This window comes from Cololabis saira, chromosome 2 (assembly GCF_033807715.1).
Source record: "Cololabis saira isolate AMF1-May2022 chromosome 2, fColSai1.1, whole genome shotgun sequence".
Lineage (NCBI taxonomy): Eukaryota > Metazoa > Chordata > Actinopteri > Beloniformes > Belonidae > Cololabis > Cololabis saira.
In genome coordinates this window covers 25,280,469-25,295,287 of record NC_084588.1, presented here as the reverse complement: position 1 = coordinate 25,295,287, position 14,819 = coordinate 25,280,469, and positions in this window count along the sequence as shown.

The window sequence follows — 14,819 nt, the reverse complement described above, 5'->3', positions numbered from 1 at the left end:
CTTCAAAACTCACGCCAAAAACAAGAGGTAAATTGGAGAGAGAAAAAAAAAATCATTCAAATACTGACGTCAGCTCTTGCTGACAGACGGGTTAGGAGCTTAAGAAATATGAACAGAGACAATGTCCCTGGGGAGGCCATGAAGACGGAAAACATGATGAAGCATCAGTTCCGCAGTTTGTTTGGCAGATGGTAGCTTGGGTAACGGAATGAAGTGAGCAGTTTTGGAGAAACCACAGTGAGTATGACAGTGTTACCATCTGAGGGAGGAAGTCTGGTGACAAAGTCCAGGGAGATGTGGGACCAAGGCCGATGAGGAACTGGTAGAGGAAGTAAGAGTCCGCCAGGAGCCTGGCGAAGACCCTTATTCTGGGAGCAAACCTGACTGGCAGCGACAAACTCTCTGGTGTCCTTCTGCATGGAAGCCCACCAGAACCGTTGCTTTAGGAGTGCCAGGGTGTGGGCGACACCGGGGTGACAGGCCAAGAACCTCAGAGCGAGGTTGGCAGGCAAAAAGAGAAGGTTATTGGGGCATTTACTGGGGGCAGGAAACGGAGAGCTTGCCTGTTTGACCTTGTCCTCCATAGGCCAAGTAATGGCACCAACCACGCAGGCAGACGGAAGGATCCCCTCAGGTGCGACCTGAGGCTCCATGACCTGGAACTGGCGGGACAGGGCATCGGCCTTTGCGTTCTTGGACCCTGGGCGGTAAGAGAGGGTGAAGTTGAACCGATTGAAAAACAAAGCCCATCTGGCCTGGCGGGAGTTCATTCTCTTGGCAGAACGGAGGTATTCCACGTTTTTGTGGAGCTCCGCCCCCTCCAGCCAATGCCGCCACTCATCCAAAGCCAGCTTGATGGCTAACAACTCACGGTTGCCGATGTTGTAATTGAGAGAGGACAACCCCCACACCAGAATCAGATGCATCCACTTCTACAAGAAACTGAAGTGAGGGATCCGGGAGGGTGAGTATAGGGGCAGAGGTGAACAAACCTTTCAACTCACCAAATGACCTCTCTGCCTCGGGGGACCACACAAAAGGGGAGTTGACAGAAGTGAGAACTGTGAGGGGGGCTGCCACAGCACTGTAGTTTCTTATGAACAACCGGTAAAAATTGGCGAAGCCCAAGAAGCGCTGCAGTTCCTTACGGGAGCAAGGAGAGGCCAAATCCCGAACAGTCTTTACCTTGGCAGGATCCATCTGGAGGCTCCCCTCCTTGATGATGGAGCCCAGGAATTAAACCTCGTGAAACTGGCATTTTTCGGATTTCACAAACAGGTGATTCTCCAGGAGCCTCTGGAGGACACATTGTAACGGCAAGGGCGCAGCGTCTTGTCCTTCTTCTCCACAAAGAAGAACCTGGCCCCAGCTGGAGATGAGGATGGACGGATGAGGCCTGCTGCCAACGAGTCACTGATGTACTTCTCCATGGCCCTGGTCTCTGGAGCAGACAGGGAGAAGATACGGCCCCTGGGTGGAGATGTGCCGGGCAGGAGGTCAATAGCACAATCGTAGGGCTGATGCGGGGGCAAGGAAGAGGCACGAGTCTTGTTAAACACCTCCTGTACTCCATGTACTCTGGGGGAACTTCAGACAAATCTGGAAACTCAGATGAAGGGGAATTACAGGAAGTGACAGGCAGAGCAGATCTGAGGCATACAGCATGACAATGAGAGCTCCATTGAGAAACGAGCCCCGAAGACCAGTCTATGTGAGGGTTGTGTAGTTTCAGCCAGGGATAACCCAAAATGACAGGTATGCTTGGTGCATGAATCAAGTGAAATGAAAGAGTCTCTTGATGATTACCAGACATGCTGAGGTGAACCGGTGCCATGCGGTGAGTGACAGAGCAGAGCAGACGCCCATCAAGTGCGCTGGCCCGGACAGGCCTGGGTAGGGGCTCCCGCTTGATCCCCAACTGGGCTGCCAAGGTACTATCCATAAAATTGGCGTCGGCACCAGAGTCAATGAAAACCGTCACCACGTGAGTCTGACCAGTCCCAGTTAATTGGCCATGGATCAAAGGACGAGAGGGCATTTCAGACAAAAAGGTACGGCTCACCAGCACCCCCTGAATTACTGGTGAGCCTGCCCCTTTTACTGGGCAGGAGGCCACAAAATGTCCAACCTGGCCACAGTACATGCACCTGCCTTCCCGCAGGCGGCGCTGGCGCTCTGCCAAGGAGAGATGAGTCCGCCCCAACTGCATGGGCTCCGGAGAATCGTACGAAGCATTGGAAGCAGAAGGCGGAGCTGAAACAGGAACTGCGGCAGGCCGGTGAGGGGAACCCCGGAGGACGTCAGACTGGGCTCTCTCCCTCTTCCTCTCTCTGAGGCATCCATCCACCTGAATGGCGAGAGCGATCAGGACGTCCAGGCCGATGGCAGGATCTCTGGCTGCCAGCTCATCTTTAATAATATCAGAGAGACCATGATAAAACGCATCATAGAGTGAATCAGCATTCCACTTACTTTCGGCGGCTATGGTGCGAAACTCAATAGAATAATCGGCCACACTTCGTCCACCCTCAGCCAGGGTGAGCAGTCCACGAGCTGCCTCTCTCCCCGGTGTAACATGATCAAAAACTTTCTTCAGTTCATCAGAAAAAGGTTTCACTGAGGAGCAGATCGGGGATTGCCTCTCCCACTCCGCGGTTCCCCAGTCCCTGGCTCTCCCGGTGAGCTGGGAAATGATGAAGGCCACCCGGGCCCTCTCCGACAGATAGGAAGACGGCTGGAGCTCGAAGAGGAGAGAGCACTGAGTGAGGAACGGCCGGCATGTTCCTGGATCTCCGGCGTATCGCTCTGGAGGCGGAAGCCGAGCCTCAGGTGCTGGGGGCCAGGCCGACAAGAAAAACTGATTCATCTGCCCCCGGATGGCGTTTAAACTCCGGTCCTGACGAGCGGCAAACTCCTGAAGACCTCCGGCAACATTGGTGAGTTCCTCCTCATGACGGTGCAGCAGCCTGAGAAGATGGATTTGGGTCGGCTGGGGTCATACTTTTGGCCAGATTGTACTGTCACGGCTCAAAAGACAGAGAACCCAAAAGCGCAACACCAAACAGAGTATCAGAGTCCAAGAGGCTTTAATCAGGTCCAACGTAGGCAGGAGTCAAAGACCGGGCAGATCAGGCAGACAAATCCAAAGGGGGCTGGCAAAAATAAAAAAAACGGGAATCAGGCAAAGTAGCAGGCAGGCAGGCAGGCAGAAACAGACAGACTCAGGAACGCTGGAAAGCTAGGCATGAACACTAGACAATCTGGCAGCCGGCATGTGGAAGAGGGCCGGTATATAAAGGGGAACTGATGACCATGAAAACCAGGTGTGGAGATGGGTGGGGAAGCACAGGTGAGGGGAATGAGTAGATTGTCTGGCTGATGAGGGTGGCAGGATCTGGAATGACAGGAGAGTGAGTGATCATAGAAAAAACATCCCCAACTGAGAAACCATGACAATCAGGGTGTTATGTACAAGCCTCAAAAAACAGAAGGTGAAGTCTTAAGGCAAATTGCATAAATGAAGTTTAATTAATGTGTGTCTGATAAAGATTAAAAGTGCTTGACCTGAAGGCAACTAATTCTGTCTTTACTGCAGGCACCGGATTGTTCAGCTACTTTAATTAACGTTATTGTCATAGAGCATGTTTGTGTGAGACAGGTCTCACTTATTGCTTGCTTAAAGGTCTTTAGTAAATCACCACTGAATGAGCTGCACATTATCTATTATTCTTACACCGCACCTTACTCTCTAACTGCTTAAACTTTGTAATTAAGGTTAAGTAATTCACTTAAGTGATTAATCCAAGACAAGTATCAGATTCAAGCAAATTGTAGTTCAGGACAACTTAGAGTGATTTTTCTGCTCAAGGCGAGGGGGAAATTAAATGGATGTAGAAACATGTCAGGAACACAGGACTGCAGTCGTTTTTAGGAACTCTCATTATAAGGATCATTTACATCTGTTGGATTCCAGAAACAAGTCAACTGATGTGAGTTTTATTTTTTAAGTCATGTCATACTCTTTAATATCCAACAGAGGGCGCTAAAGCATCGTACATGATAGAAAGATGGTGCCGTTTGATCAGCAGCCCTCCATCTCCCTGATCTATTTGGTATGTAGGAGCAGACCTGTCAGTGAAGAAGGCATTTACTGAAAACAGGGCGCGGTCGAGGGATTAAGATCTGAGAGTACTTCTCCTGGAAAGGATGATGGTCAATTCATGTAAATTAGTGACTGCAGTGCCAGGAAATATGCACACAAATACACAGATGCGTGGGCAGGTACCCTTATAAGGTCTGAACCAAACGTCAACATCAAATATAACTACGTTATCACTTCATCTTACTTTAAACCAGGCCCCAGGAAATAATATTTTGCCTCATTTGTAGCATTTATTCCCATGAAGATTACTGGTCCCAAATGCTTTTGCACACACATGGGCACGCTTGCGTGCTTGCACACATGTTCCCACACATGTACTTACCTGCCCTTTTTTTGTTTTTGTTTGTTCTTCCTCAGGCTAAACAAGGTTCAGTATTGACACACAGCCTTACACCAGCTTGGCCCTGGCCCTTACTTGCCTGGCCTAATTGGCCTCAAGACCTCTTGTTGGTGTGATCTATTGATCAGTCTCACTGCAGATGCTGCTAAGTCACAGGGAGAGGACAGGGAAATGGCCAGATATACTGACAGCAAGAAGTTCAAAATCTGGGAATGATGTCTTTAGCTTTGCTGTTCCCACTGTAAAGCTGGGGTCTTCACCCTGAAGTGCAGTCAGTCCAGTTTCTTGGTCCGAACTGTTTCCCACACACTGATGGTCTTTTATTGTTACCAAGGGGATGATGGCACCAAACAAACATAGGTTTCTGAATGCTGTGAACCCCACAAGATCTATAGACACTGGCTGCTTTAACAATCCCACCAGAGACGATGAAATGAAAACTCCTCCACACTCACTAAATCCACTTTTTCTTTGAAACCTCTGCAGCAAATATTAGGAAAAAAAAAATCAGCCATGAGATTACTGCTGAAGAGCCCTTCTGTGGTGGAGGTGAGAAAAATGCTATGCATGCTGATCTTGTATCTGTCAGTACTAACCTCCTATGTATGATGATGATGATGATGAGGATGAGGATGAGGATGATGATGATGATGATGATGATATTTATTACTATTATATTTTATTCTTATCGTTTAATCCAGCTTCTATTCACATTCAGAACCAGGATCAAACCATCTCATGTTTTTCCATTTTGACTTCTTCTCATTGCTGACCCTCAAAGCCATTCAATTTAAAACAGTGTCTGTGCTTATCTTCCTTTTAAGCCTCCTCTGTCATTCTGTAGGGCTTCTTTAAATCCTCGGAAAAACATGAGAGAAACATGCATATGTTTATGAGGCTTGCCATAAAATATGTCCTTCACAACCTCATAAAAGCCAATGCTTTCTTCTTTACGTGGAGATCACATTTCTGAGTCTTTGCAGTGTGTGAGAACTACACTAACATATGGTATTACATCTATGATCCATGACAAGGCTTACAATTCTCAATATCCTTCGCAACACAATGAGAGTAACCAGAGTTGTCCAAAAGTCATGGCTGTGACTACGAGGATCATTATACTTCTTTTTCTTCTGTATGCCGGGCTCTGTATGCCTGTCCATGCCTCCCTGAAATCAACCTTTATCTGCTGTGTGAGAGTATAGCTAACCAGGAGCACACTGAGCTCTTCCCTGGGTGGAGGCGTTGCAATGAGTGTCCATGCCTGTTCCTTTTCACTGACTTGAGAATGTACACGCATGTGTGCACACATTCATGGCAACCTGCTGGTCCTGCCTCCTGTTTTATTGTCAATATCTGTCAGTGCAGAGGTTGCAGGGGTTGACGACTGTTGACGGGGGCTGGATTGTGGCTGTAAAGATGATGGCAGCTCTTGCAGAGATAGGATAGCTGTATCGTGAGACCTCTTGGAGGGTGTTATTAGGCTTTTATGAAATCTGCCCCCTATCAGAGGTAAGGGGGCGGATATAGCCAGATGCACTGCAACATACAAGTGTTGACTCTTGTCCTTTCCTGCTATAGCTTCTGCTTATCTACAGCGCACAAATGCATTTCTCTTGACAATCTTACCACCTGTATCCAGGTTTTTCTGTCAGTAGAGCCGGTAGTTTCCTCTGCACACTTGCAGTAATAAATTGCTTTATCATATGAGGAATTGCAGTAATGTTGTTTGTTTTATATTTCATGAACACAGGATATTTTTACCTGGAGGAAGCGGCTGTACAGCACACATTGCATCATAACACCAAGAACTGCCGTCAGGTTACACCAAAAGCTCCCGAGGAGATACCCGAATACACACACAGATAAATCCAGCACCAGGCCTGATGCAACCAAACAGACAAAAAAGTGAACACTTATGATGGATACAGTTGGCAAGGGAGCTCAAACATGTGCATGACAGATAATGCAACAGTTCTGAAATGTACTTTAATTTTTGTTTCTTTGCAGACACTGAACTCAGGACATTTCACTTTTTCTCTTGTGTTACAGCATTTCAGGGCTGCAACACATGAACACATTTCAAAAAACGACCGGCATAGGGACAATTAAGATAAGGTTATGAAATAAAAAAATATAAATGTTCTGGTGATGTTTGTCTGGTGACCTTTGAGACGCAAAGATGGGCAGTGGATTTCTACTTTGTCAACAAATAAGAAGAAAAATCCTCAAACTTCTTAATCCTTGAAGAAAGAATAGAAGGGATTGGCGTAGTCATCTTTCTCCAGTGGATGAGGTCTTCAGATGATCAAGGAGTCTGGGGAAATATCAGAACGTAAAGGGACACTGTTGATCTCCAATCCTTCCAACAAGACTCTGTCAAGAATGGATACTTGTTAATAGCTGATATAACTACATGGGCACGGGATAAAGCATTACAATAGAAGAGCTACATTCACAATTAGCAGTTACACTTGCTAAAAAAATGCTTAGAGGTGGTGTCAGTGTCCCTGGGCTCTGAGTTTAAGGATTAAGGCTCAGAAGCTTCTGCATTGGACCATCGAACTTATAATGTGGTCAGAGAAATCCATATTCCAGATTTTAATTTAAATTTAATTTTTTTGAGAAATGGGTGTTTGCTTTGTACCAAAGATGAAAAGGAGCTTCCAGACTTTAAACAGCAACATGTTGAAAAGCAATGGTCAGTGATGGTATGGATGTGTGCTCCTGCTCACTCACACTTCTGTGATGGCTGCATTAATGCAGGAAAATACAATGTGCTTTTAGGGCATGATATGTTGCCTTCAAGAACACATCTTTTTTTTAATGATTTAATTAAATTATTTTTTTAAACAGATATCCAGGTATATTTAAAAAAGACAATGGAAATTTGCATTCTGGATGTATAACAAAGGTATGACTGGAAGAAGAGGATGCAAGTATTTGAATGGCTTGCCTGCAGTACTGACTTGTCCCTACCAGGAATGTGTGGATATGAAACGAAAAACATGGCAACAACCACGCGCCATGGTGCTTCTTAAAATGTAATTGCAGGAAGTAAAGGACAAAATCACATCTGAAACTTCTCATTGTGTGGTATTATTATTAATATTATTAATATTATTAATGCTGTGAAAGATGAGAAAATAATACAAGATTTGCCATGCCTACATTCTTGGAACGTGTACAGGTCTGAAAAGGAAAATTAAATGAAATGAATCTGACAAAATAAAAAAAGAGAATCTGTCATAATGGTTTTGAATGTCTTTGCAGTTCTCTATTGTGTGGTCGTTTTTTGTTTGTTTGTTTGTTTGTTTTTTGCCCACAGTGCTATAAAGACTGCACAACAACATAAGTGTTTGAATATTTCTATCTTTTAGGTTCCTGATGACACTTGTAATAAAAGAAAAAGCGCTGGTATTGACAATGGCTGTGCAGAACCGCCGATGGTCCAAATAATGAGTCTGCTTTAATAGAATATTATCAAGATGCTGTTCACAAAATAAGGTGCAAATGAGAATTGACGTTCATGTCAGTCTTTTAAAGAAAAATAAGCTGAAATCCTTTTTCTCAAGACTGTAAATGTGTTTCATTAATTGTTAAATATTGAGATATCAAGCTTGCTTACATAGTGCACAGATGAAGCTGCTATTGAAATGTCCAGGCTTGATAGAGGCAAAAGGTAGACAGAAAGAAATCTTAGTGTCTGGCTGTGATTTTAATATCTGAGACAAGAATCACTTAAAGTGACTCTCAGAGCTCATTTCAAACCCCCTCAGTCAGCTTTGAGAGGACCATCTCTGATCTACTGGCACTGTCCGGATTTATTTGCATAATTACACAATTGTTTGCCAACACATTTTTTTTAATCTCCTTCCTTAGTCAACTTAAGATAAAACAGAAAAAATAGACCCCCAGACCTCTGCTACTTGTTGCTTTGGCAACAGGACTGGAAAAGTGAACAAGAGTACAGTTGGGTTGGAGCAAAAGAGCTGCCAGAACAGAAAGAAGTCAGTGGCGCAATGATGTAGAAGCAAAGAGGGTGTGAGGATGGAGATATGCTGAGCTGGAAGCAGAGAAAAGGAGGAGGGGGAAAGACAAGGCGAAGAAAGAGAAAAGATGAAGCGAGAGAAGAGAGGAAACCAGTGTTCAGTGAATGGAACATCGAGCAATTTTGTGTTGCTTAAAAAGTCATTTATCTGTGCCGACAGTCTATTAGTCATGTGTTCCACTGTGACCCCTCTCACCCATGCACTCTCTCTCTCTCTCTCTCTCTCTCTCTCTCTCTCTCTCTCTCTCTCTCTCTCTCTCTCTCTCTCTCTCTCTCTCTCTCTCTCTCTCTCTCTCTCTCTCTCTCTCTCTCTCTCTCTCTCTCTCTCTCTCTCTCACACACACACACACACACACACACACACACACTTACCTCTACCACGTTATGTGTATGTGTACATACAGTACAAACATCTCTTATGTGTTGTGTGCCTGGACTGTAGGGGTGATGAGCCTGCTCTGTTCAGCCTCCAGGGATTCAAGTTGGAGGGAAGAGCAGTTTTAAATTACACAGATAAGATCAATATGTAGTTAAGGGTGGCGCTCTGCCTTTCAGCGTGAATATTCTGTTGTCTTCCATTAGCCAACACTCTCAGATACATTTTTCTTAAGAGATGTCATGTAGAGAAGTTACCCATAAAATAAAAAAATATTTCAGGAGAATCAGTTACTTCTCAGTGATTTGTTTGCTTGTCAGGCGGAGTTTCAAGCCTCAGTCACCAGCCAAGTCAACCACCTGGCTAACCAACTACACCATGTCCTCATTCAGCTGAAAACTCCCGATACACCACCTGCAAGGAATCCTGTTGTTGCGCCTACCAATCATCAGGCTGCTTCCATGCCTCTGCGTTTGGCCTCTCCGGAGAAGTTTGCGGGGGACTCCGGTGACTGTAGAACTTTCTTAGTCCAGAGCAAACTGCACTTCAAGCACAACCCAGCACCTTTTGAGTCAGATCAGTCTAAAGTGGCCTTTATTGTTTCCCATTTAACTGGCAGAGCCGCTGCTTGGGCCACTGCTGAATGGTCCAGAGACTCTGAAGTCACTCGCAGTGTTTCAAGAAACCATGAGCAGAATATTTGATCACTCCTCACCTGCCAGAGAAGCTTCTCGGCGCCTCATGCAGATCAAGCAACGCCAGCGTCAAGTGGTGGATTATGCCATTGAGTTCCACACTGTAGCGGCCTTTTTGAATGGTCTCAGAACCCATTAAGGATCATTTAACACCCTTAGAGTTCCCCAAGGATCTGGAATCCGTCATTGCTATGTCTATTCGGGTGGACACCCGGCTTCGAGAGAGGGAGAGGGAGTGGTGTCGGAATGCCATTCCTCCTCCCAGTCACTGGGGGAACGTTCCAGGAAACCAACCTTCAAGAGCGTCTTCGTTCCCCACCTCAGCTGGTGTTGGGGAGACAGGTCAACCTAGAGCAGCACAGGAGCCGATGCAACTGGGGAGGACAAAGATATCGCTGGAGGAGAGACGGCGCCGGCTGCAGGATGGGTCCTGCTTCTACTGTGGGCAGCTGGGCCACCAACTCGCCACCAGTCCGGGAAAAGGTCGAGCTCACCAGCCGTGAGGAGGGCGCTGGTGAGCAGGATCACCTCTGCTTTTCCTCCTCGATCACTGACCCAGGTAAAACTCTCCGTGAACAACCAGACTGTATCTCAGGGGGTTCTAATTGACTCTGGGGCAGATGAGAGTCTCATGGATTTGAACTTGGCTCTGCAGAATCGGGTTAAGATTGTTCCCCTGACCCATCCCATTACTGATAGGGCCCTGGATGGCCAGCCTCAACCTATCTCGTAAAAAATATTGGTCCCAGTTTTAGAACCTATATAGCTTCTTTTATTTTCCGGTCTTTGGTCCTTTGGTAAGCCAGGTTCATGCATGGTTGCAATCAATAATTTTAAAATTACAGCACATATTAGCAAAACTGAAATCACTCGAAGTGATTCATACCAAATGGACAACCAAGTCCTGGCATCTCCTTGCTTCTTGAGAGAAAAATGTGTTTTGTTTGATAGTAATCTTAGTTTCGACTACCACATTTGTATTTAAGAAATAACTCCAAGCTGACACAATTTTTTTTTTTAAAACACAGAGACAATTATACAACATTTTTCCTCACAGCTCAGCAGCAGCCTCTTCACATGCCGCAACTGAAAATCCATTAATGAGCTTTAGGTGGTACAGAACTCAGCTGCTGGCCTTTTACCATAAACAAGTAAGCACATGACATCAGCTTTAACCTCTTTGAACTGGATCACAGTATGTTTTGGAATGGATTTTAAGATTTTACTCTTGAGTTTTAAGAGTCTGTATGGCCTTTACACTTCTAATTTATGTGGCCTTTTAGTTTTTTTGTGAAACTTATCTTTTTTCCAGAGGCATGGAAGAAGACATGGGGTGACAAAGAATTGGTGGTCAAAGGGTCTAAACTCTCATGATGCCCAAGGAAATCTATTTTGACTCTCCTTTGACATACTTTTGTCAGACAACATTTCTACATTTTATTTGACCATTGGTGTATTTTTCTTGGCAATTTTAACGTATTATTCTCATTTCTTCTCATTGTTCCAATACAGATTGTGCAAGGACATTATTATACAAATGAAAACTAACTTATTTACCCTGTACAGCCTGAAGAATTTGACTGAATCAATATTTTAAACTCATATTTTTCCAGACATTGAGGAGACAGCTTTAAACTCATTCAGATTCAGTACAACAGGGAGTAAGCATCGTTTGCTGTCAGTTAAGAGACTGTACACTGTTAACCCTGTTGGCATGAGGTGAAAGTCCCACAGAGAGGTGTCCTCTGTCTCTCCTGTTGCCTGTCTCTCTCTGAGCTCTCCCACCATCTTAATAAGCATGTCCTGCTATAATTACCATGATACATTAAACATAATCAGGTGAGCTAATGAGGTCGAAATTAAAATAATTCACAGATTAATTAGCTAATGTTTCTTTGTCAGCCCATGCCTCTAACCCAACAGTGTGAACTATAACTGTACCCAATAAGACACACCTGCATATCCAAAACCATGCCTTTGTGAAGCTCGCAGCCTTGTTGGTGCTATGTCAGTGAGGTGTGTCAATGGATTTGTTGCCATTGTCCTATCATCACCTTACATCTATTTTGAATAAAAAAAGGTTATGCAAAAGCATCTTCATCAGTGATGCGCTTAACAGCTAAAACTATGTGCATAGTCAACAAGATCTGAATAATATGACCTTCTGTTTTGCATGTACAAAGTTGATGAAGAACTAATGAATGAGTGGTTCCAGGAGTCCTTCACTAATCCTTATTTGATCCGCCTAGTCTGAAATGAGAGAAACACAGGGAAATGCACAAGCCTTTGAAATCTGTGAGAGAAAAAAAATGCGAGAACAGGCAGATACACAAACAGCAACCATTTCAGGTCTCTAAAACTGAATCAGGACTAGGCTACAGTGGTTATCTGTCCCCCAAAACTGTGGAGTGAGTATGTATGAGTGAGCAGGTGTGTGTCTTTGTAACTGTGTGTGTGCAAAGTGAAAACAAGGCTTTTGGTGATTTTTTCTTTTTTTTGATAACTTTTGTTAGCCCTACAGTTTTTCTCCTACCTGTTGTGCTGCGATCTGGTGGGACTGCCAGCCAACCTACTGCACTCCTTCACCCTCCGGTCACCCCAGCCTGCTTTAGATCCAGCCCGCCAGGCCTCGATCTTTTTTCCCCCCCAAACCGCAATAAAGGCCCTTCCGGGCATTAAACTCCACCTCTGCCTTCCTGTGTCGAGCACTTGAGCCCAACGCCTACTGAGACCTAACAGAGCAGTGTTTCACCAATACCACATATGGGTGTGTGATGTTGACCTCAAATGGGGATTTTGTCAGCTGGTGGAAGGACAAATTCAAGAATCTTTTAAATCCCCCAACAAATCTTCCATGGAAAAAGCTGATTTCTGGAGCTGAGGTCAACAAGGTAACAAAAAAGTTCAACTTTGACTGATTGTAGGGCTGTCTTGTCTCTCTGCAACATTGCATGAACATTGGGTGTATTACCTCTGATTGGCAGACTGGGGTGGTGGTTCCACTTTTCAATAAGAGGGACCAGAGGGTGTTTTTCAATTATAAGGAAATCTCAGTTCTCAGGCTCTGTTACTGTAGTTTATGCAAGAGTACTGGAAAAATGTCCAACTGATTGTCTAACCTCAGATTTGGGAGGAACAATGTGTCCCATCCTCGTGGTGGAACACTACTTGGTAAACATTGGTTGGTTAAAAGTCAGATTTGTTTCCAGTGAGTGTGTGCAGTAATGTACACACTACCATGTGTTGTGGTGAAGAAAGATTGGGGCCAAAAGGCAAGGCTCGCTGACTTGTTTACTGGTCACATTACATTCAGACCTTCACCTATGGTAGTAACCACAGGAATAGATAATGGATACAGGCAGCCACCAGGGTGTGGGTGGCCCTCTGTAAGAGATAAGGTGAGAAGTCAGGTCATTTGGAAAAGACTTGGAGTAGAGTCATTGCCTCTCCAAGAGGAACCAGTTGAGATTGTTTCGGATCTCATTTGGATGCCTCCTGGACACCTCCTCCAAGGAGGTATTTTGGGCATTTCCAACCAAATGAGCATCAAGGACTACCCTCCCCACCATTGAGGATGTCCAGAAGAAGCAGTCTATGACTGGCATGTAGCATTCTCAAGGACTCCTCTCACCCTGCACACAGTCTGTTCCCGCTTCTCCCCTCTGAAAGGCGTTACAGGAGCCTCAAGCAGGAGGAAACCACCAGGTTCAGGAACATATTAATTTTCTAATCTAAGCTTTACAATTCTAAGAATGTATCACTCACTGAAAAAAACATATTGAGAGTAGTAGTACAATACTTTCAGAAAAAGAAAAGGAAAGGCATGAGGCAATTCACTTATGGCTTAAATATTTTTGGCAGTTTCACATTCAGATACTAATTCTTGCAAGCAGTCTAGTTGAATGAAAGGCATGAAGAAAAACATTTGACTTTAGTTTAGGACTTGCCTGTGGGAGAAGCTCAACCAGAAAATCAATTTCTCATAATTACGAATGAAAATTTGCGTCCATAATTCACTGAGCAGAGCTGGAAGACACAGCCTGAGAAAGGTCGCATTCGACTTTGCGGTGCTGTCGATTGGAACTATTGATTAGATGATTACACATGCATTTCATAACTCCTCTGTTTTGTATGAGATGGAAAACAAAGAACTGACAATAAAATCAAGGAAGGGACAATTTGTGGTGTTCAATTTGTTTTTACGTGGGACAAAAAATCCATGGTTCTAAAGTGTTTACCATAAAATATAAAAATTCATGAGACTGAATTTCGTTGGAGCAGTTACCATAATCAGATTACATTTAGTCATATTTTTAAAATCTCATATTACATAATCAAAGGTTTGCATTGGAACATCCGCAGCAAAGACCAGCATTCTCATATGTTTATTCATTTGAGCTCCGAGCCAAACTGAGTGGACCATCCATCAACCCTCTCCAAATAGCTGTGGCTCTCTTCTTTTCTCACTGTTCAACACCTCCTCCTTCCACCAGAGAGCAGAGTGTGTTTACAGATGCATGGAGTCACAAAGGAGCCCCACAGAAAACAAACGCACTCCCAGCACTGGTTGTCACTGTCATGGATCATCAGGAGGAGCTCATTGTTATTACTTCCACTGTTACTCTCAATAATGAAACAGACAGGGTGCTAGTTTGGATTGGTAGTTAAGGCACATCGTGCCAAGAACACCTGCTGGTTCATAATTGTCACAACATGGTAAAGGGATACAATCAAGCTTTGTGATGTGCTGCATGCTCACTGACACACAAGAAAACAGTCAATACTAGAAAGACAGATGCCCACACACACACACACACACACACACACACACACACACACACACACACACACACACACACACACACACACACACACACACACACACACACACACACACACACACACACACACACACACACACACACACACACACACACACAGCAATGGACCAGTGCAGGGTTTCAATTCTCTTTGATGCTGGGTACCCCCCACTGCTCACCATATTACTCTGTACACATCAAACAGGTTGTTCTGTGAAGAAAAAGGAGCATGATGACAAGACCATGGCTCACTATTCAGCTCATCCTGATGTTAGGCTTTTTTATCTTCATAAAAATGTTTTCTCCACCTTTTTTTCTCATGTTTATTTTTCTCTGTCTCTTTGTTGCCCTGCCACAGTTTCTCTTTTTTATGCC